The sequence below is a fragment of the Oryctolagus cuniculus genome, chromosome 9 (genome assembly GCF_051225735.1).
Source record: "Oryctolagus cuniculus isolate XC-2025 breed Fujian yellow rabbit chromosome 9, ASM5122573v1, whole genome shotgun sequence".
In the NCBI taxonomy this organism is placed as follows: Eukaryota; Metazoa; Chordata; class Mammalia; order Lagomorpha; family Leporidae; genus Oryctolagus; species Oryctolagus cuniculus.
Window position 1 is genome coordinate 75,703,341 of NC_142875.1, and position 22,771 is coordinate 75,726,111.

General features: G+C 36.0%; 1 protein-coding gene and 1 pseudogene across 8 annotated transcripts in view; both read left to right on the top strand.

Annotated features, from left to right (window-relative positions):
• The window catches only part of TRPC4 (transient receptor potential cation channel subfamily C member 4), a 250,697-nt gene that overhangs the window by 160,834 nt on the left and 67,092 nt on the right, over positions 1–22,771 (top strand). The window lies entirely within an intron of this gene.
• LOC127487198 (U2 spliceosomal RNA) lies at positions 6,846–6,948 on the top strand (annotated as a pseudogene).

A 22,771-nucleotide genomic window follows, 5' to 3' on the forward strand; every position in this document is an offset into this window, starting at 1 on the left:
ACAATTGCAGAGTTTTCAGTGTCCTGCTAAATTTACCTATCTGATTGGTTAGTCATTATAAAGTACTGTATAATGTAATAGATATACAGTAGGGCCAAATGCCAAGAATAGAAATTCCTTTGAAATACCCTAATTCAGCTGGTGGTGTATAAACCCAAGGTCCCCTCTTGGAAGCCCCAGCCTCTAAGAGTAATCTTGAAATATGTCTTGAAAGTAGCATTATAACATCCCTTAAGGATATTTTGATTAATGGTCTTTGACATTTCCAGAAATGATTTACCATACAAGTATTTAAAAATTAAAATGTAATAACCAATGATACAAATCATTAATAAAACAGCTTTTTACTACATTTGCTAACCTTTTCTTTCAAAGACAGTTTTGGAGGGAAAATGCTTTACAGATACTGGAGGTTTTTGCTTTGGTATTATTTACAATGAACAACTATTTTCCATATAAGTGGTTAAAAAAAGGGGAGATACAGATTGTCAATGAAAGAAGCCCTTCTTCCTTTCTTTAATTGAATAGAGCTATTCATAGCCTGGCTCTTGGAAGCTTGGTGTTTAGTCTGGGAAGTTAGAAGAGGCAGTTCTTTGTCTGGGATGTGTCTCCTAATAGTCCTTTTGTTCAGATTTTTCCAAGTACTCGTAATAAATATTTTGCCAAGCAGCAGCAAGAGTTTCTGCACTAGTCATGTGTCTGCTGCATAAATTGCTGACTTACCCATGTGTTTAAAGATTAGACTCCACCAATTATTGAGCTGCATAAATTTACTGAGCTGTGTATGTTATTAAAAACGTATCTGTAAAGAATTGGAAATGAGGTAATTTCAGAATATGCCCAACTGAAGCTCTCATTAACAATATAAGAATTATGTGTTCAAATGAAAAATGGGGAATAAATCCATTCCCTATTAAAAACTATAGGTCCAAAGTATTTTTAGTTAGGAGGAATAAATATTGATTTGTAAATGCTATTATTTGTAAATACTGATTCTTCCTATTTTTAAAGTTATAAACATTATACCACTACTATCTTTATATAAAAATGTTTAATGCAAAAATAAAATGCAATGTCAGTTTGAGTCAGTTCTTATTAAATAATTCAGACACTAATTTCAATGTAGAAAATATAATTCTGACAGAAAGCAAAAGAACACTAAGAGTCTATTCCTAAGCTTCTCAAGTCCAAAACAAAAGGCACAGTCAGGATTCTTATTAATGGGAATGGCAAGGGTCTAGTATCTCTTTCTCTTCTGGGGCCACAGCAGAAGGCCATACCATTTTTTTGCATATGTGTTGGTGGTTGCTTTAAGAGTTGCAGTATATGCTTTTGATAGTTTTCTCAGGATGCTGCATGCATCCTCAAATAATGGCTCAAAAACTGTTTACAAATTCAGTGCGTATGACACAAGTGCCCCTGAACTAAATTGGAGATATCGGGAGAGCTGAATTCCTTCTGCAAGCTTGAGGGAGAATCAGCTTCCTTGCCTTTCCATCTTCTAGAGGCTCCCTGCCCTTCTTGGTTCTTGGCCCTCTTTCTCCATCTTGTAAGCAAACAATAGTAGCAGCTTCAGTCTTTCCCAGCAGCAGGACCCTAGCTCCTCTTCTACCTCCCTCTACCATCTTTTAAGGACGTTTGGTTGGGCTTCCTTTGGGCCCACCCAGATAATCCAAAATACTTTTCTTATTGTAATGTCAGCTGATTAGAAACCTTCATTCAATCTACAGCCTTCATTCCCAGTTTCCATGTGACATAACATATCCTCAAGTTTTCACTTGGATCACTCCCCAGATAGCCAGGTGTCAGGACCTCAGGGATGTGGATGGCAGGGACACAGCCATTTGAACCATCTCTCCCAAAGTACGCATTAGCAGGAAGCTAGAATTAGGAGCAGAACTGGAATTCAAGCCAAAGCACTCTGATAATCACATATAATCAAAGTGCTTTGGCTTGAGAAACTCATCATCCTATTCTTTTCTTCCATGATTACTCTTCCAGAATCTGCATTGTTCACTTTCAGAATTGTAAGATTTTATACATATATTTCATTCAAAGTTATTGTTACTTGTGGAATGGGAAATTTGTTTATGTAGCAGTCTTCTAAGGGGTTCTGTAACAAAGCATCACAGACAGGTTGAAACAAGAGAAATTTGTTTTCTTACAACCTGGAGGCTATAAGTCTAAGACATGATATAGACATGGTTGTTCTTTTCTGCGAACTTTGTCCTAGGCTTGTAGATGATTGCTCTCTGCTTGTGTTTCCAGAGTCTCCCCTCTTTACTTATTTAAGCCTAATTACTTCTTTAAAAATCCTGATCCACACTGAGGCATGGTATTAAGATTTCAACATATGAATGAATCTTGGATTGGGGGCATTTTATCCCATAACAATCCATAAGGAAATTTCTCAGCTATACCACAACTGACAGAAATTGGACAGGGTCGCTTTTCTCTCTTAATTCTAATTTAGTCTCAAAGCCCTATTTAGTATGTGTTTTAGTTCGTTCCTAATAAACTCTTGTTGGTATTTAAGGCAAAGCCTCTTTCCATCCCTATTCCTACATATCTGCCATATGTACATTTCCATAGCTACTATCCCAACTACAATGTTGATTTCCATGGTTTAATCTACAATTCTGTCTAAATTCAGTTTATCCTAAGTCAGAAAATATCGTCATCCCAAACACAGGATTCTACTTTGAGAATTTTATGTCTGCTATGCTTAATATCAAAAATCAACTTTTGTTGAATCAATCTTCATGTTTTCTCTTGGGGTCTGTCTCAGAAGTGAAATATGAGTCAAGTACTCCTGTTTTCTACCTAAAATTTTCTAGTAGCTCCAGATTTCACTCTGAGAAGAACCAAAGTCCTTACATTAACCTGCAGGCAGAACACACAGTTGTCACTATTTCATTAGTTATATATAAAAAAAAATGTGTTATGTGTTATTTTTTCCTTGTCTTATTTTATTACTTACCTCTCTAAGTCAGAATGTAAACCACACCAGACAATATCTTCTCGAATCTTTATTGTCTGAAATATAGCCTGGTACCTCGTAGATGGTCAGTACATATTTACTGAATCAGTGAAAATGGGAAGACTAGCTTTCCCATTGTCTTCTTCACAATGATGGGACTGGGAAACAATAGCTCAGAGAAATAACACCAGCAAAACACAGGATATTGACCATTTTTTTCTTAGAGTACTAATCCTATGTTTAGAAACTCTTTAAGCATTTATGACCATGGACGAAGAACCTTTTTCTGCCAAGGACCATTTGGATATTTATAACATCATTCACGGGTCATAAAAATCACCAACTTAAAAGTTAGTCTGATATGGATTTATTGAATTTTGAGTCCAGCCTGTGATTCCCTTGGCTAGGCCAGACCAGATGATAGCATGGGCCTTATATGGCCTTTAGGCAGGATGTTGCCCACCCCTGCTTTGTATGATGTTATATTTTGTTATTATGAACAGAATCCTAAAACTGAATTATTCCTTTTAACATAGTATAATATCAAGCAACTGAGAGCATTTAAATGTAAATTTGATTACTATGATTCAGGTTTTTTTTTAAAGATTTATTTATTTATAAGGCAGAATAACGGAGACAGGGAGATACAGAGAGAGAGAAAGAGAGAGAGAGCGAGAGAGAGAATCTTCCATCTGCTGGTTCACTCACTGAATGCTCATGGACACCCTAGGCTGTTTCAGGCCAAAGCCAAGAGCCATACTACAATTTTGTAAAACAGAAATAGTGCTCTATCAAAAATATTTTTGTGATAACTTCATTTATTAAGACTTCAGTATAAAGTCATCACAAAAACTCTGTTCTAAAAGTTTTCTGAGATCTTCATGTGTTGAAACTCTCATATAAATCATCTTAAAAACTTCTGTATAAATCGTCTTAAATTCTAAACCAAGGTAAATCATTGATGACAGTGAATTCCTATATTAATTTTGTAAAATTATTCTTGAACATATTTCTCCCTCTCATAGTCCACATAAAATGTTTTGAATATGAAATATTTTATGAAAGTAAATTATTGTCTCCTAGGCATCCCAAATTATCAATATTTTTTGTTTTGTTTTCCATTCACACATGTTGCTATGCCATGACTGTAAATCTCCAGACCAGAATGTATTTGTGAATATAAATATGCATTCAGTCTATGGTATTGCACCGTTCTCCCCACCAGACATCATTTTATTCTTCTGTATCATCTTCGGAAAAACACTTACGAAACTTAGCCATACCCAAGAGGAACAGCTAGGAGGAAAATAAACTCACAAAGGACAATTTAAAAATAAAAAAATGTTTTTTTCCAGCTTCCTATTTTAAAAATACCAGGCTTGTTGAGACTTGCAATGATTAAAAATAGCTCTTAAGTAGAGTTTGTGTTTTTTTAAAGATCTGTTTATCTGACATTTTCTGTCAAAAATATTTAAGAATGATTGTTCATATTTCATCAGTAATGTCTCATAAGTCCTAAGAGTAACCGCCCTCCCACCACCACTACCACCAAATATGCACAGTACTAACCACTTCCTGAAGATACTATGTAGGTTCAGAGTTCAACTTTATTTGGATAAAGAAAAAGTTTAGAAGTTTCCCTATACCCAAGTTTACTAGACACTCAAAGCCAGTCCTGTTTCCATGAGCCATCCTTTGTCAGCATATGTATGGTAAAGAAACTCTTGCTCATGAGATGATAGCTTGAAGTAGAAGTGCAACTTCAAATGAGGGTACTATTAAGGATAATCCACTTATACGCTTAATAATGAAACTTATTTTTAAAATAATTAAAATTAAAAATAAGAATCTGTACTTGAAATTCTTAGTAGTAAGATCAAGGTACAATCAAATATTTCCCAGATTTAAATTTTTTCTAGATATTTTTCTTTTATAACAGAATGATCCTGATCTTAATTAACTTATTCATCTTCCCACTTATAATTCTTTTTTTTTAAACTTTTATTTAATGAATATAAATTTCCAAAGTATGACTCATGGGTTACAATGGCTTCCCCCCCATACCGTCCCTCCCACCCACAGCCCTCCCCTTTCCCACTCCCTCTCCCCTTCCATTCACATCAAGATTCATTTTCGATTATCTTAATATACAGAAGATCAGCTTAGTTTACATTAAGTAAGGATTTCAACAGTTTGCTCCCACACAGAAACATAAAGTGAGGAATAATAGATGATTTTTTTTTAAATGATGATGAAATCAGATCAGACCTATTGTCATGTTTAATCCCAGTGAGAGTCAAGCTGGGAGTTGATAATTTTTTTTTTTTTTTACAGAAGATCAGTTTAGTATGCATTAAGTAAAGATTTCAACAGTTTGCACCCCCATAGAAACACAAAGTGAAATATATTGTTTGAGTACTCGTTATAGCATTAAATCTCAATGCACAGCACATTAAGGACAGAGATCCTACATGAGGAGTAAGTGCACAGTGACTCCTGTTGTTGACTTTACCAATTGACACTCCTGTCTATGGCATCAGTAATCTCCCTATGCTCCAGTCATGAGTTTCCAAGGCTGTGGAAGCCCTCTGAGTTCTCCGATTCTTATCTTGTTTAGACAAGGTCATAGTCAAAGTGGAGGTTCTCTCCTCCCTTCAGAGAAAGGTCTTCAAAGAAGGAGGTACCTTTCTCTGAAGGGAGGAGAGAACCTCCACTTATAATTCTTATATGTTTTAATGCATTATTTTTTTACCTTGGAGGGTAAAGTGATAACTCAAATATCACCCAATCGAGGGCCTATGCAGGAATTCATAACAATCACAAAAGCTACACTCTCCTGGAAAAAAAAAATACATATTTAATGATCATTCTTTTCTGCCTTTGACTTGTACATAGAAAGAAAAAGAAGTTTTCTTTTTTCACTTAGTCTGTAGAAATATAGCCAACTCCCTACACATACACCCACCATATTTAATTCTACTAGGTATTTATCAAGCTAGAGGCTCTTAAAAAGGACATCCAAAGTCTGCATGTAAAAACTTAGCATGAAATTTTTGGCATGCCTTGATTTCTAGGTGGAGTGGGACTCTGAGCCACATTTCCAGGCTTCTCTGCCCACTTTTCCATATCTGTCATGGGTTAGCATGGGTAGCTCCCAGCCAGCAAATCAAATTTCCATACACAGTGACAGGAGAAGAGAGATGCATAGTCTCCCTCATAAACCAATTCTGGACAATGACCAAGATCACATTTCAACTGGTAGATATCCATGTCTTATCTGATAAAATGACCTATGATGTCATGATCCAGTGAAAAAACAATTTCTTTTTAAAAGATGTGTTTATTTATTTTGAAATGTAGAGCCAGAATGAGAGGGGACAGATAGAAAGAGAGATATCTTCCGTCTGCTGGTTCAATCCCCCAAATGGCTACAACAGCTGGGATTGGGCCAGGACAAAGCTGGGAGCATGGAACTTCATCCAGATCTCCCATGTGGGTGGCAGGGGTCCAAGTACTTGGACAATTTTCAGCCACTTTCCCAAGGGAATTAATAGGGAGCTGGATAGGAAGTGGAGTAGCAAGGACTCAAAGCAGTGCTCTGATGTCTGATACCAGTATGGCAGTCCCGTGAACAATAATTTCTTAAGAGGTCATATGCAAAGCCTGGATGGGGAAACACATGAATGAAGTAACCGAACCTAATTATCTCACTATAGAGTTGCAAATGAATATAGAATAATTACAAATTGCACTGAGGCATGTAATGATTTCAGTGTTGGTAAAAGTATTGGGATTTGAAGTTAGAGAAAGGAAGAATTAATCATATTTTTGCCCCAGTACTATGTTAAACATTTCATATATACTTTGTGCTTCTCAGCCTTTTGGCTAAGATCAAGTGTAGTATCTGTTCTTATCAGTTTAATATCATATATAGTTTGTTTCATTTTATCCTTCAAAACAAAGACAATGGTTATTTTTATTATCTACATTTTAAGGACAAGTCTTTCTGGCCCTTTAGCCTGTATTCTTCCCATAATAGCAAATCATTTTCTGTGAAACAGAAGATTCACTTACTCATTTGCTGCCATTCAACTCAAGCTCGAGAGAGCTACCCTGTTGATTATGTGATAGGTGTGTATATTGGTCTAAGAGAGACATGGCCAACCTACAAATGCCACACTTCTCTTGACTTTAGCAAAATCAGGCAGTAGCTCATGCAATACCTTCCAGCCACATGCAGGATAAGATGCCAGGAAAAGGGAAGATAAGTCTGGAAAATGAGACCTAGAGAAGTACCTCCAGCTCTCTTTAGACTACGAGACTCCTTCAAATTCTTTGAGACGTTATAAACTGTTTAAGGAGAGGAGGAATAAGAATATCATGACACTCATTTATTCATGCTTGCATGCCTTTACTTAATTTTCTTCATTAAAGTAATATTATGTGTGCACCTAAGTGTACCAGGCAATGTTAGGCATTGATAATGCACAAGTGAATGTGATTAGAATTCTTGCCCTTGTGTAATGAGCAGTCTAATGGAGGCGAATAATATAAAAAATAATTGTTCAAATAAATGCATTAGTGCAATCTTTGAAAAGCATGATGAAGAAGAATGTAGAGAACCACATAGTTAATAAGGTCAGAGGTAATTTGAAGTAGTTTAGACATTCCAGGCAAATTGACCAAGGAAATGGGGAATAAAGAGGCAGAGAAGTAATGAAAATTGTGAATAACATTGCACACAATGGAAGCATCATGTGGAGTGACTCTGGTGTGTGGCAGGCCAGTGTGTCCTGAGTATGGAAAACCACAGAGCTAATAGTATGAGCAAGCCCAGGGCAGTGGTCGATACGGCCAGATCAACCCATGTCTTCTTTAAAATTTCTGGTTTTCACCCTAAAAGTCTCAAGAAACTTTTGAAATGTTTTGAGCAGAGAAATGTCATATTTAAATTTGTTTCGAAAAGATCATTTTAGATTTAGAATAGAGTGGGGAAGATAACTTACATATATCACACAAGAAATGATGGTAGCTTGTACTGCAGTAATAAGATCAGAGAGTGAAGAAATATAAAATGAGAGAAAAGTCATACTCTTCAATTATTGTTTGAATATACGAACTGAAGGAAAGACTTGCATCTGGGTTTTCCCTCTAGAGAAGGGGAACTGAAGTGAAGAATGCACAGACTCCTGTTAAGTACAGGCATTGCTTGTCACTGTATTCATGGCCTCTTCATCTAGGTACAACTCGCTGTTAGCAAACAAAAATATTGTTCTATTAATATATAGGACCACTAAGTGATTTCTGTACTCTCATGTCTAGAATTTTCCATGTTTCTGAAAAGTTTGAAAAAATAAAACTAAACTAGATTACAAGTCAGAAAACCCAGGATTGTCAAATATATTTTTTTGATGGAGGAGGTATGCGTCCATCTTCTCTCTGTTGTTTTCACTGTTATATACTCATGTCCAGATCACTGCATTTGATGTTATCTAAGAGTATTCTTTCTCAGTCCTTCAAAATTGAGACAGTCTCTTAATTCCTTGTACAAATTACCAAGAAAGTTCAGAGCACAAAAGGTAGAAACACTCATTTCCTTTTGGAGAGACTACTGACTTTTGTCCTAAGCTACTGAAGTCCCAATCAGCACCATATATCTGGCAAGGAGCTAACTCTGCCTCTAGTTTTGAATCCCTGAAAAATTCACATGAAATCCATAAACCTCAGTTTCATAGTTATAAAATGAAGAGTTGAGGCTTGATGTTTTAAAATATCTCCTATCTTTAACATACTAAGAAAGATAAATCTTGATGGTCTGACAAGAATATACAGGTGCAAGCATTTCTGGGTTTTCTTTATTCAACTTTTCAATTATGCACATTTTCAATGTAGGGAATAAAGATCTTGCATTTCTTTCTCTTTTGAAGAATAAAATAAAATAAATACTAAGCAAGGGATTTGCCATTTTGAGATCCCAGGCATTTGAGATGTTTGCTAATATTCAGGCCATGTATTCCTGTCCCTCCCAGCCATTCAACCTTTTACCCATCCCTTGACATGCCTCTTTGACTCCAAAGTCCCCTTCAACAGTCTCTCAGGCCAACTAACCAATGAAGTGCCTTTAAATCCAAACTGAATAGACCTCCCATGCTCTTAAGGATAATCTTTTTAAGGACAGTAATCTGATTTCCTCTTCAAAAATATTACCTGCAAAGATGTCACTGACTGAGACTGAACTACTCCGGGGCTATTTATACTTCAAAATAGATCTGATCACACCAGGGGTAGTTTGTTGGTGGGTGACAATGAAAACTATGAAATGTCTGTCTCTCTCCCTCCAAACTATATTCTAAGAACACAAGTCTGTGATTGGATAGTTCTTTTCTGAAATTTTGTAGGCTCCCATTATTTAATCTCCTTTAAGTATGATAAAGGAGACTAAAGGGGAGAGAATACAAATGTGCTGTTATGTGCAGCATTGACATTAGGAGCAAGTTCCAGACTCATTGAATGTAGTTAGTAAACAACTTGCTTGTCAATCTCTAAAGTAGGGCCACATCCAGTCCACAAAACCATCTGATCTGGCCCTGCCACATTAGCCATAGGCCAGACACGAAATTCAATACACTGATAGCAGGCTAATTTTTTTAATGCCTAATTTTGTATGGCCCACAAATGACATTACAAGTATCCAAATGACCCTTGGCAGGAAAGAGATTCCCCTCTTCTGCTCTAAAGGGAAGAGCAGCCAGAGAAATAGATATAAATACCTGCTTTTGGAATGGCCTTTTTTATAACAAGCCACAGAAACTACAAAATCATCTTTCTCATCCAGTACTCAGCGACTTCCTTAGAGATTGCTTTAGCAATATCAAAAGCTACCCAATTTTTTTTAATTGAAAAGCATCTATGCTGTACAAAGCAATAGTCACAAGCTGAATGAGGCAATTAGGTGCTTGAAATGCAGTTTGTCCAAACCGAGGCATGTTGTTAGTGTACAGCACATACCAGATTTCAAAAACTTGGTACTAACCAAAAAGAAAGAAAACAATATAGAGTATATAAATCACAAATGATTATACTGCTTATATTTTAAAATGAGAATCTTTAAAAAATTAATTGCACCTGTTTTTTCCATTTAAAAGCTGCCTATTTAAGCATTTAAAACTACATATTTGACTCACATCTTACTATTATTATTTTTTTAAATTTATTTGACAGATAGGGTTAGACAGTGAGAAAGAGAGACAGAGAGAAAGGTCTTCCCTCCGTTGGTTCATCCACCAAATGGCCGCTATGGCCAGAGCTACGCCAATCTGAAGCCAGGAGCCAGATGCTTCCTCCGGGTCTCCCATGTGGGTGCAGGGGCCCAAGCACTTGGGCCATCCTCCACTGCCTTCCCTGGCCACTGCACAGAGCTGGACTGGAAGAGGAGCAACCTGGACTAGAACCCGGCACCCATATGGGATGCCAGCGCCACAGGCGGAGATCAACCAAGTGAGCCACGGCATCAGCCCCATTATTATTATTTTTTTTAAATATTTTATTTATTTATTTGAGAGGTAGAGTAACAGACAGTGAGAGGGAAAGAGAGAGAGAAAGGTCTTCCATCCACTGGTTCACTCCCCAAATGCTCACAGCAGTGGAGCTGAGCCTATCTGAAGCCAGGAGCCAGGAGCTTCTTCCAGATCTCCCACGCTGGTGCAGGGGGCCAAGTGGTTGGGCCTTCTTCTACTGCTTTCCCAGGCCATAGCAGAGAGCTGGATGGGAAGTGGAGTAGCAAGGACTAGAACCAGTTCTCCTATGGGATTCTGTCATGGCAGGTAGAGGATTAACCTACTGCGCCACAGCACCAGCCCCTGACATCTTATTTTAGGGGCCAGCACTGCACCAAACCAAGGCAAAAAAACTGCTGATATCTTACTGTATTTATTTATGAAACTTGCAGTTATTGTTTAATTTGAAACATATGTAAATAAATATAGGACATTATTGCTTTCATTGATTCACAAATTACCAGTTTCTTTCTTACATTTGTTGTTTTCATCTTATAGAGAGGCCCTTAATCTTAAGCAGTAGAGAAAATAATCAATGTAGATTATACAAATTCGTTGGCATTTGTGTAATCCAGTTACTTGGGGAACTTACTCCTCAGAGGGGGAACTACCTTAGATGTCACAGATCCAGGTGCCTTCAATCTACAGTCAGTGATATGTACATGCCAAAGCTGATTAATTCCTTCATATCACTCTTCACAGTTCTCAAAATACTATTGTTGCTTACAGAATAAATTCTTAGATTATGCTGCCAATTTGAAATGACTTTATGATCACCTATTTTATGAAAGATTAGAATAAATTAAATAATATCTTATCCTTGTGAATTCACATACTGCTAAAGAAAGGAAGGTCTCCAAACTGGCAGCAATAAGAAACCGCTGGAGTAAAATACAGATCTTCCAACAACGTTGTGTCCTTTACTTTATGTAAACAGATGTGGTGTGACCTTTGAGAAGAACCATTTACAATTCACATGTTCACAACAGTAGACTTTGTTGTGGCTTTATTGTATGAAGATTTTTTAAAAATAAAATCTCATGTGAGAGTACAGAATCAATGTTTGGTTGCTTTAATAGATAAGGAATAATTACATATTTTATAGCATTGTAGAAACCTGGGTAATCCTAGTAAATTATCTCGATATAACATTATAGATGAAGTGACAAAAATATCAAATTTGGCATATGAATCTATTTTATATATAAAATATGTAAGTAGTTAACTACAATGCTACATAGTATCATAAATGCTATGACACATTCACACATATGTAAAATCAGTCCCTGAGAGAGTGTTTCAGGATGGCTTTCTCAGGACGAGAGCTGGCAAGAAAAGATACAGTGGTGATTGGGCAGGTTGAATGGGGAGCAGTATTTATAACAAGAGTCTGCTGGAGCTTGGAAAGATAAATGGTGTGGTAAATGTTTGGCTCGATGACTAAGACCTGTGTGGGACACCCACTTCCCAAATTGAGTGTCTAGATTTGATTCCCAGCCCCACAGTGTCCTGCTAATGTGCACTCTAGTTGATTCCCTGCCACACTCGTGGGAGATGCAGATTAAATTCCAGGCTCCCAGCTCTGGCCTGACCCATATCCAGTTATTATGGGCATTTTATCTATCTACCTATCTATCTATGATCTATCTCCTTGCCTCTCAAAAAATAATAATGTAAGGAAAGTTTTTTTAAATAAAAAGATAAATGATGAAAAGATGCTTTCTCAATCTCTGGTTGCTTCATAAAGGTTTGCCTTTCCAATATAATTAGTTATTTATGCAGTTAATCACCCAATCACCACTCTATTTTCTCTTCTTGCAGTTATTTATGCAGTTATTATTGATTACAAATAACATTATTAAATATTAATTTTGTTTTCTTCTCAGTGAAAGGACTACCAGTACTTGGCACTCAATTAATAGATGTCCAACGTCATTGACCTATCCTTATTATGTTTTTGTGTTCTAATAAACTTGGACAGAAAGTTTGATGCTGACAGTGTTTAGTACCACAACTCATCTCTTAGATCATGAATGTCCCAAATCCTCAACTCAGATATTACTCTCAATCGCTAAACATCTGGCTACTTTCTGAGTTCAGTTCTGTAGCAATACTGGTAAGCACCAACTCCCATGTGACCCCTCACGTCCATACCCTGTGTTTTTCCACCTCCACACCCTCTTGCAGTAGAAAATTTTGTCTTCAAGCTGAAGTTAGGGGTGGACATTTCGTTCTCTGGGAAGAATAACTTTTATACAGACATGACAGGGGAGCATGGTGGTAAAAATAAAGTGCTAAGATATGTCAATCCCAATAAAATATGTCATAAAGAATCCTCTTTGCTACTTGAGAAATAATTCTACCTCCTGAGAAGGTAGAGTTACTCAGATGCTATTTCCTTATAACAGAAAAAGAGAAAGGAAGTCTCTTTGCTACTCTTTGGTGCTTTAACATTTTCATTTTCAACTGGCAGTGTTTCTTGGAAATTAGATTTTAAAATTTAAATAACATATGTGTTGTAGACTACTATTTATGATTCTTAAACACTAGGAATAGGTATCTAAATACTATTTAAAAATATGTATGTATTTATTTATAAGGTAGATACAGAGAGAGGGGGGAAATAGAGAGAGAAAGACTGATCTTCTATCTACTGGTTCATCCTCCAAATAGCAGCACAACTAGTTCTGGGCCACACTGAAGGCAGGAGCCAGGAACTCCATCCGGATGTCCTATATGGGTGGCAGAGACACAAATACTTGGGCCATCTTCCACTGCTTTCCCAAGAATATTATCAGGAAGTTGGGCTGGAACCAGAGCAGCTAGAACTTAAATCACACTCTGATATGTGATGCCGTGATTTAACCTACTGCATCACAACACCTGGCCCTAAAAATAATCATTATTATGACATTTTAATTCCTTTGGCATAGGAGAATGAGGTGCTTACAAAAGTATTCAAAGTAATTACTGAATCAGTAAAAAAAAGATTGAACTGTCTTTAGTTTTTAACAATGTTTTATGCAAAGTAAACTGGTCCTGACAGAAATATAAGTAAATATTTTGACAACACTTTTTGTATGTATGATGCGCCAAAACTTGTATTATGAATGTTTGGAGGTGGTTAAATAGTTACTCAGAGAAAGCAATAATATGTCCAGATGACATGAAGCAGATAAGTTCTGTTTGTTATCAAATGGACTTTCCAGTACTAAAGAAAATTTTAGCAAGAAATTCTTGAGCATCTGTAAACCTCTTCATTGCTTTTATTTATTTCCATGGGAAGTGTTGATACAAAAAAGAGTCATTCTGTCTAATTATCATTTTATTTAATATTGCTGATTGTAACTCTATATGCTATCAATTATGGAAGGATCTTATTTGTTTGAATTAAGACATCCATTCCCTATTTTAGGACAGAGACATTGCTGGTATTGAAGGTTGAAGACATGATAACTATTTATCCTCCTTCCTTCCCCAGGCAATAACAATCAGGAAACTTATTTTATTTTAATTGTATTTGAAAGTGAAAGAGACAGAGGAAGGCAGAGAGAGACAGAAGGAGAGAGAAAAAGGAGATTTCCACACACTTGCACACTCCCAAAAGCTGGCAACTGCTAGGCCAAGACAAAGCCAGGAGCCTGGAGCTCAGTCTGGGGCACAGTGTAGATGGCAGGGACTCAAGAATTTGAGGCATCGTCATTGCTTCCCTCAGACTGCCTGAGTTGGATTGTGGTAATCACAGTGGTGGGGGAAGAGTTGAGATGGATAGTAGTACTGGAATAGAAAACCTTGCAGAAATAGAACGCTCTCTCTACACTAAGCTTATTTTAAGATTTCCCTTTCATGCTTTAATGTGTTTTATATGCAAAATTATCTCTTAACACTGATCATGACTTATGATATTTACAGATAACTAATGAAAAACCTCTTAGAGACAGTCCCAAATTTACAGATTGCCTCACAGAAGCTTATAACCTGATTAAATAAATTTTAGGGCTATATTTATTTTGGGAACAGTTGTATCTGGTATTGAGAAGTCTGAGTCAAACCAAACAAGTTAATTTAATTCATTTGACAAGGGACCTTCAAAAAGTTCATAGAAAAATGGGATTGAAATAATGTGCATTTCCCGCGAACTTTTTGAAATCTCCTCATATATATTCTATGGAATAAGTTCATAATAACACATGAAAGAATAATGTTGAATCTGCTGTTAAACTGTTACAGTTTTTTTTTTTGTGGAAAGTGACCAATATCCATCTTTCTTTAGAGACTAAGGGTTATAAAAAGCTGTAGCTGTTCTACATTCATTTGTGACATCAGTGTTTCCTAACATGAGTCCAATGTTGGTATTTTCTTTCAAATTTTTGGACATCATGAATAGTTTTATATTCAGGGAGACAAGTACCTTAAATTCTGGTTTACTTTTTTTAAGATTGCATTTTTATCGGATATATATTCTTTGTATACACAAACATAAGATAGAAGAATTCAGAATATAATTACTGTATTCCTTAAAGTAATATCAAAAGAATAAAGAATACAAAGATTAAAATTTCTAATTCCACACTTTGTATTTTTATTCATTCTTATGGAATTGAAACACATTTCTCTAAAGTGTACTTCCAATGCAATTGCTTGAAATGATCTTTTCTTCTTATAAAGATGAGTTTTCAAGAAAAAGTGGTTTTTTTTATTGCCTCTATTTACTGGCTTCTAATCTGTGTTGAGGCAGCCGGATCACCTAACTCTCAAACAACACACCAAGCCTCCCAAGAAGCTGCCTGGTCTGTCACATTACATTAAGAAAAGAAAAAAGCAATTAATTTTGTAATTTCTGGAAATACACACATGGATACATAGCATCCTTCTTATTATTTAGGTTAATTCCTTCAATCAGGCTTTTCTGTGAAACTTACATGAAAAACTGGTGCTTGAAAAAATGGACTTCTAAGCCTTGTGCTATGGCTGAACACTGAATTCAACAGTTCATTCAAATGAATAACATCAAGCACGCGTGCTAGGAATCAAGTGATGAAAAGCAACAGATCCTTCTAAACAGTTCACTATAATTCATAATTAAGTTGCAGGACATATGGGTCACAGGTACAATTGTAAATGCATATTGAAGGTATTAAATCAGTACAAAGAAAACAATTACATCTGGGAATGGCCAGGGAAATCAGAGGCTAAGTTGGAAGACCAACAGGAATTCAGGATGAGAAAATAGGACATGGATAATTACAGGCAAATTTATCAGCATATGCAAACCTACAACAATAAAGTCCAAGGCATCAGTCTTTATTCCTAGAGTACACGTGTACAAGGCTGAAATAAAGGAGGGTGGTGATAAAAGAGCCAAGGGCCTTGTATAAGGTGCATAAATCTGGGTTTCTTTCCTGAAGACTAAGGAATAGACTGAAGATTTTAAAATGAGAAATAGTTGCAATTAAATGAACATTATGCAAAACTCACCAACTCCACCGTGTTATATTCAGAATAGGAAAAGAATTTAGGCGCTAATAGTCAGCAAACAAAGTAATTTGCTTCATTTGGGTCAACAGGGGATTCCAATTTAATCCCATCAAGGTGGCATGTGCCAATGCCATCTCACTATTCCAAGTGATCAATTTCAGTTCACAGTTGATCATAATGAAAGGACTAAGAGTCAAAGGGAGCACATAAACAAGTCTAGTATCTGCTAACACTAACCGATAGAATAAATAAAGGGGAGAGTGATCCAACATGGGAAGTGAGATACTCAGCAGACTCATAGAATGGCGGATGTCCTAAATAGCACTCTGGCCTCAGAATCAGCCCTAAAGGCACTCGGATCTGGCTGAAAAGCCCATGAGAGTATTTCAGGCATGGAAAGCCAAGACACTCTGGCAAAAAGATCTCTGTGAGTGAGATCCCAGTGGAAAGAACAGGTCTTCAAAGAGGGAGGTGCCTTTCTCTGAAGGGAGGAGAGAACCTCCACTTTGACTATGACCTTGTCTAAACAAGATAAGAGTCGGAGAACTCAAGGGGCTTCCATAGCCTTGGAAACTCATGACTGGTGCATAGGGAGATTATTGATGCCATAAACAGGAGTGTCAATTTGTAAAGTCAACAACAGGAGTCACTGTGCACTTACTCCTCATGTAGGATCTCTGTCCTTAATGTGCTGTACACTGAGGCTTAATGCTATAACGAGTACTCAAACAGTATATTTCACTTTGTGTTTCTATGGGGGTGCAAACGATTGAAATCTTTACTTAATGTACACTAAACTGATCTTCTGTAAAAAAAAAAAAAAAAAAAAAAGAAAGAAATTATCAATTCCCAACTTGACTCTCACTGGGATTAAACATGACAATAGGTCTGATCTGATTTCATCATCATTTAAAAAAAATCATCTATTATTTTTCACTTTATGTTTCTGTGTGGGAACAAACTGTTGAAATCCTTACTTAAGGTATACTAAGCTGATCTTCTGTATATTAAGATAATCGAAAATGAATCTTGATGTGAATGGAAGGGGAGAGGGAGTGGGAAAGGGGAGGGTTGTGGGTGGGAGGGACGGTATGGGGGGGAAAGCCATTGTAACCCATGAGTCGTACTTTGGAAATTTATATTCATTAAATAAAAGATAAAAAAAAATTATCTACAAACAGAAAAAAAAAATAATTGCCTCTTCTGTTACATTATTGTCATATGTCAGGAGAATCTGAACTAAGAAGTGGTATTAAAGTGAAGTAAGGAAATAAATACAATATAAAGTTAAGAGGCTGATTTGATAAGACAGCTAGTAGATTGAAGGTAAATTATCCCAATAGGTCCCTGGCCCCTGCAAAATAGGAGCAGATTTACTTTAATAGTTTTAAGAAAGTAAAATTAACATACAAGAAACAGCATATTTTCAGTTTGAAAAATCTGATCAGCATTTGTGCTGTAATGGAGAAAACTTCACCACAATGAATATAGTAAAATAGCCATCATTCTTGCAAGGTTCTTTGTACTGGTTTAACATCCATATCTGCCCGCCCCACCCCACACTGACCACCATTACTCCAGCAATTGCTGGCCTGCTTTCTTTCTCTGTAGATTCATTTGCATTTTCTAGTGTTTATATAAATGAGATTTTATAATATGTGCTCTTTTTTTCCTTCTTCTATTTAGTGTAATTAATTTTGAGCTTCTACTATGATACTTGCATACAAGTTTTTCTACAGACATATACTTTCTTTCTGTTTCTGAATAAATGCCTAGGTTTAGAATGGCTCTGTCATTAGTAGTTGTATGTTAAATTTAAAAAACAGACTTCATACTTTTTCCCAAAGCAATTGTTTGCGTTTTGATGAGTGATGTATGAAGGTTCCAGTTTCTCCAAATCTCCACCAGTAAGTGTCGGGATTAGTTTTGTCAGATGCAGCCATTCCAACTATTGTGATTTTGATTTGCGGTTCTCTAACATCTAGTGATACGGCACTTATTTTCATGTGCTTATTTGCTATCTATATATATTTTGATTGTGACTGTTCGAATCTTGGGACCAACTTTCTTTACTTTTTCATGGCTGATACTTTATTTATTTTTTTTTTTCATCTCAATGTGCTATTGATTCAAAGATAACAAATTCAATATAGTTCGTAGATACAAGTCTAATAATATAATGATATTGAATGCATTTTCAGATTTGATCTTTTTTGTTATTGCATTTGGATAGTTGAATTGTACATGGTCAGGGGAAGTTGAGTCACACAATACAGTTTGTTTTTTAACAACAGGGACTTTAAATATTAATTTATGTCATGAGTGAATGGAGAAGGGTTCAAGTCTAATCTAGGTTGATGTTGTATCCCAACTCAATATAATGCATGGGGATGGATAAACAATGTTCTTTTCTACAATGATTAATTTGTGAATTTCTTGGATTTTATGTATCTGTATTACTTTCAAGATTTAATTTTCAATGGCAAAAACCTGCTGATATTGCATCTTTGGGAAAATTATCAAACCAGTGAAAATAGAAGAGTCAGTTTTTCTTATGTTGAGGATTCCTACTATATATGACTACTGGGTCTCAGATGTCTTCTCTCGGATAATCTGTACCCATTTTTCCCTGGCATCCTTAGAGTTCTTCACCAAGGGTATACTACTGGACCAGATCAAACTTGCCTGTCCCTCATATTTACAGAAACCAGTTTTATTTTCTTAATGTGTTGCTTGAAAGCCCATTTCTGCGAGATGACAAGGAATTAGTTGCTTAATTCTGTACTTGTCTAAGCAGTATGTTTTATGTCAGTTAAAATACGCAAGTGTCCAAAAAGCCTTGAAGAAGAAAATTTAATTGCAATAGCTAACTGATATGGGAGATAGTTTAAAGTATATGACTTTTGCATGATTTGTAAAAGGTTAATCAAAAACTGGCAGAGTTATGAGGAATTGATTTATCTTTTGGCCCCTTTATGTGCTGTTTTTGTTTAATTCTCCCTCTGTTGCCATTCAAGCAGTCAGCACTAGCTAGGGAGTTGGTTACTGTGTAAAGTTCTGCTTTTTCCAAATCTTATAACTTTTTCTCTTTGTATCATTTATTAGTTAATTTCATCCCAATCTCAATGAATGGACAATTAACAGAATTTTTTTCTGAGCCCAGAAAATTTCTTGGCTGGGATAGTTTCCCAATTGTTGTAGGGGAAACGGGAAAGTTTGGTGAAAGGAGAAAAGATTAAATAATACAGAAGTAAATTATTTTATTCTTACTTCCAAGACTAGAGTTTAAAGTTGCCTCTTTGTATGATCTAACACATTTGAAACAAATATAACACTTCACTTTTATTACTGGTATGTATAGATTGACATGATAGAGAAAAAACTCTTCTGTAATATAAACTTTTGATTTTGGAAGGAAGGTGTGAAATTAGTTTCCTAGTTTACAAGGTATTACACAATTTAAATTTCTTACAAACAGTAAGGTTGACATTTTGTGAAAAGTCGTTGGGAAGGGAAAAGAAGAATGATTATCTTCATTTATCTCTGAAGAACGACTAATAGTCATTCCTATTCTGCTTCTATTTTCCTTTCTGCATCTTGTGCTTATGAAAGATAGCAGTGCAGGGTTCAATTTTCAGTGGAAGTCTTTCCAGGAGCCTTTGTTTAAGAGTAGAACACCATTTCTGTTCTACTCCTATGGGCAAAACATATTATGGCTCATCACAGACTGGAGAACCAGCCAATCCAGGGCTATCTAGGATCCAGACGATGTCTGTTTTCCATATACCATTCTCATCTATCACGCATCTAAATGATTCATCACTCATACAGTAGTTCCTTAAATACTAAGTCATTTTCTGCTTCCATATCTCTGTTTATTTTCCAGAAAGCATCTAGTTAGCTGTCTCAAAATGACTAACATTTTTTCATCTATTCTCTTTAATAGTTTGAAAGAGTTTTTCAACTATCACTAGGCCTATTGGTGAATAGAAGAGGAATGCATACCAATGCTACCCTTTGTGATTTTCAGAGAACTAATATTACCTATCGCTGCACCTTCCCACTTGCTTAAGTTTTTTTTCTCTTTGTCAAATTCAATATTTTGTGTGCACTTCCCACTTCAGTTTCTTTTCCTTCAGCATTTTCAACTTCCCATTGCTTCTCACTCATCTCAGACAGCCAAGTTGCAAAACAATTTTCAATTCAGACCCTGGAATATCTTAATAATTTTAATCCTACCTCAATCTTACCAGTACTATCAGATGTTTATTTATGATCATTTCTTCTGGTTATGCGAACATCAAACACGGTGCCTTAATAATGTACCTTCAGCTATTCCTTAATCTCAATTTCAAATCTCTAGTTAATACACATGTTCGAGTAAATTACTGATTAGGTGATTTAATGACAAGATAGGTTGTTTTTAAATGTCTATTTATTTATTTGAAAGGCAGGAGCTTCTTCTGGGTTTTCCACGTGGGTGCAGGGGCCATCTTCTGCTTTCCAAGGCCACAGCAGAGACTGTATCAGAAGTGGAGCCGCTGGTGTTCAAAGCAGCGCCCTTTAGCTGCTACACCACAGCACTGACCCTGACAAGATGGGTTCTTATAACTCAATACAACCAGAGACTTGCTGGCAAAAATACTCTGCAGAGAGTAATATACTGAGATTTCTCACTTAAAGCTTTTTAAACCATTGTTTTCTCAGGTGTTTAAATTTTCATTGTTTTTTAACTTTTAACAAAGCTAATGAAAATTAAGTTAACAAGTACTATTACTGGTTACAATATTTTTATATGCTTAAATTGTTATCTTCTGAATATAATTTCCTTGCCAAAATTTCTTAAAATAATTCCCAATTTAGTGACATTATGTTAATGAAAAAAGTTATACAATATGTAAACATACACAAATAAGCATAATTACAATACCTTTCTGGTAAAATGACTATATATTATATTTCTATATAAATCTAATAGTAATTTTCAATGTATATGGACATATATATGTATGTACACAATTCTTATTTCGATTTTTAAATTTTAGTTATACAAACTGCAGACATTTCATAAATACAAGTTTAGGAACACGGTGATTCTTTCCATCCCACCACCCTCCCACATGCTCTCCCACCCCTCCTCCTCCCTCTGCTATCCCCAGTCTTATTTTTTATTAAGATCTATGTTTAATAACTTTATACACATAAGATTAATCCTACACTAAGAGTTCAACAAATAGTATGAACAATCAAATCAAGGGCTATACAAAATCATTGCAGCTCAATGTATACACTGTTCTTTGTGTGTGTAAATACATGTGTTTATATGCAACTATGATATTATCTAACATTTATTGAACATAGAATATAACCTAATAACAGCCTTATTTTTCACATATGAATTCACTTAATTTCATGAATTATAAATGTACAAGGTATTTGTTATTCCTATTATATAGAACAGGCAAACGACACACTGAGAATTCAATAATTAACAGTCACACAATCAAAAAGCAGTAGATCTAGAATTAAGACCTAATGGACTGGCCAGCGCCGTGGCTCAATAGGCTAATCCTCTGCCTGCGGTGCCAGCACACCGGGTTCTAGTCCCGGTCGGGGTGCCGGATTCTGTCCTGGTTGCTCCTCTTCCAGTCCAGCTCTCTGCTATGGCCCGGAGTGCAGTGGAGGATGGCCCAAGTCCTTGGGTCCTGCACTCGCATGGGAGACCAGGAGAAACACCTGGCTCCTGGCTTGGGATCAGCAAGGTGCGCTGGCTGCAGCAGCCATTGTGGGGAGGGGGGGAACCAATGGAAAAAGGAAGACCTTTCTCTTTGTCTCTCTCTCTCACTGTCCACTCTGCCTGTCAAAAAATTAAAAAAAAAAAAAGACCCAATGGACTCTTTCCATGGATCATATGCTGTTAATACTTACAGCATTTAAATGCACTATATAAGGCACCATTTGCCATAACTTTAAGGTCATGATGAAGGCAGATGGCAATGCACAGGAAAATTATCTGTGAATAACTAAATATAAACATTTTCTTCTTTTTATTCAGGTTCTTTACATTCTGGCATTCATTCATGCTTGTCTAAGTCCCTTTGTAACATTCATAATTAATTATAAATTAATCACCTCTCATCCTCTCGCTGTCATTACATTGTGTTCAACATTTGCATCTGCACTAGCATTTAGTAACTTTTTGGAGGTTATTTCTTATATTTTTATGCTAAAATATTTTTATGCTTATTCCTGTAATTACATATTTGCTAATTAGTACCATATAGCATCTTTTGATATATGACTTTTATGTAACTACCTTTAAAGGCATCTTAACTAAATTTTCTTGTTCCAAACCTCAGTATGAGGGATGGTTTGAAATGAGGAAAGAAAGAATATAAAATAGAAAAAATCAGAAAATGTGGAATATTATCCCACATTGCTCAAATGCCCTTTTCTATATGGTGGCTGTTCCTGAAAGCTGGACTTTGATCCAGGAACATCAGAATCACCTGGGAACGTGATAAAAATTCCAAATTTAGGAGCCCATACTGGAACTGCTGAATCAGAAACACTGTGAATGGGGTTATGCAAGTTATATTTTAACGAGTCTTCAGTTGACCTCTTTGTTTGCTCAACTTTGAGAACAACCACTCTCTGCTTACTTCCTTTTACTAAAGTTATTATACTGTCCAGAGCTGGGTTAGCTTAAAATAAACTCCTGGATACCTACAGACTCAAATATACACATACTCACTCA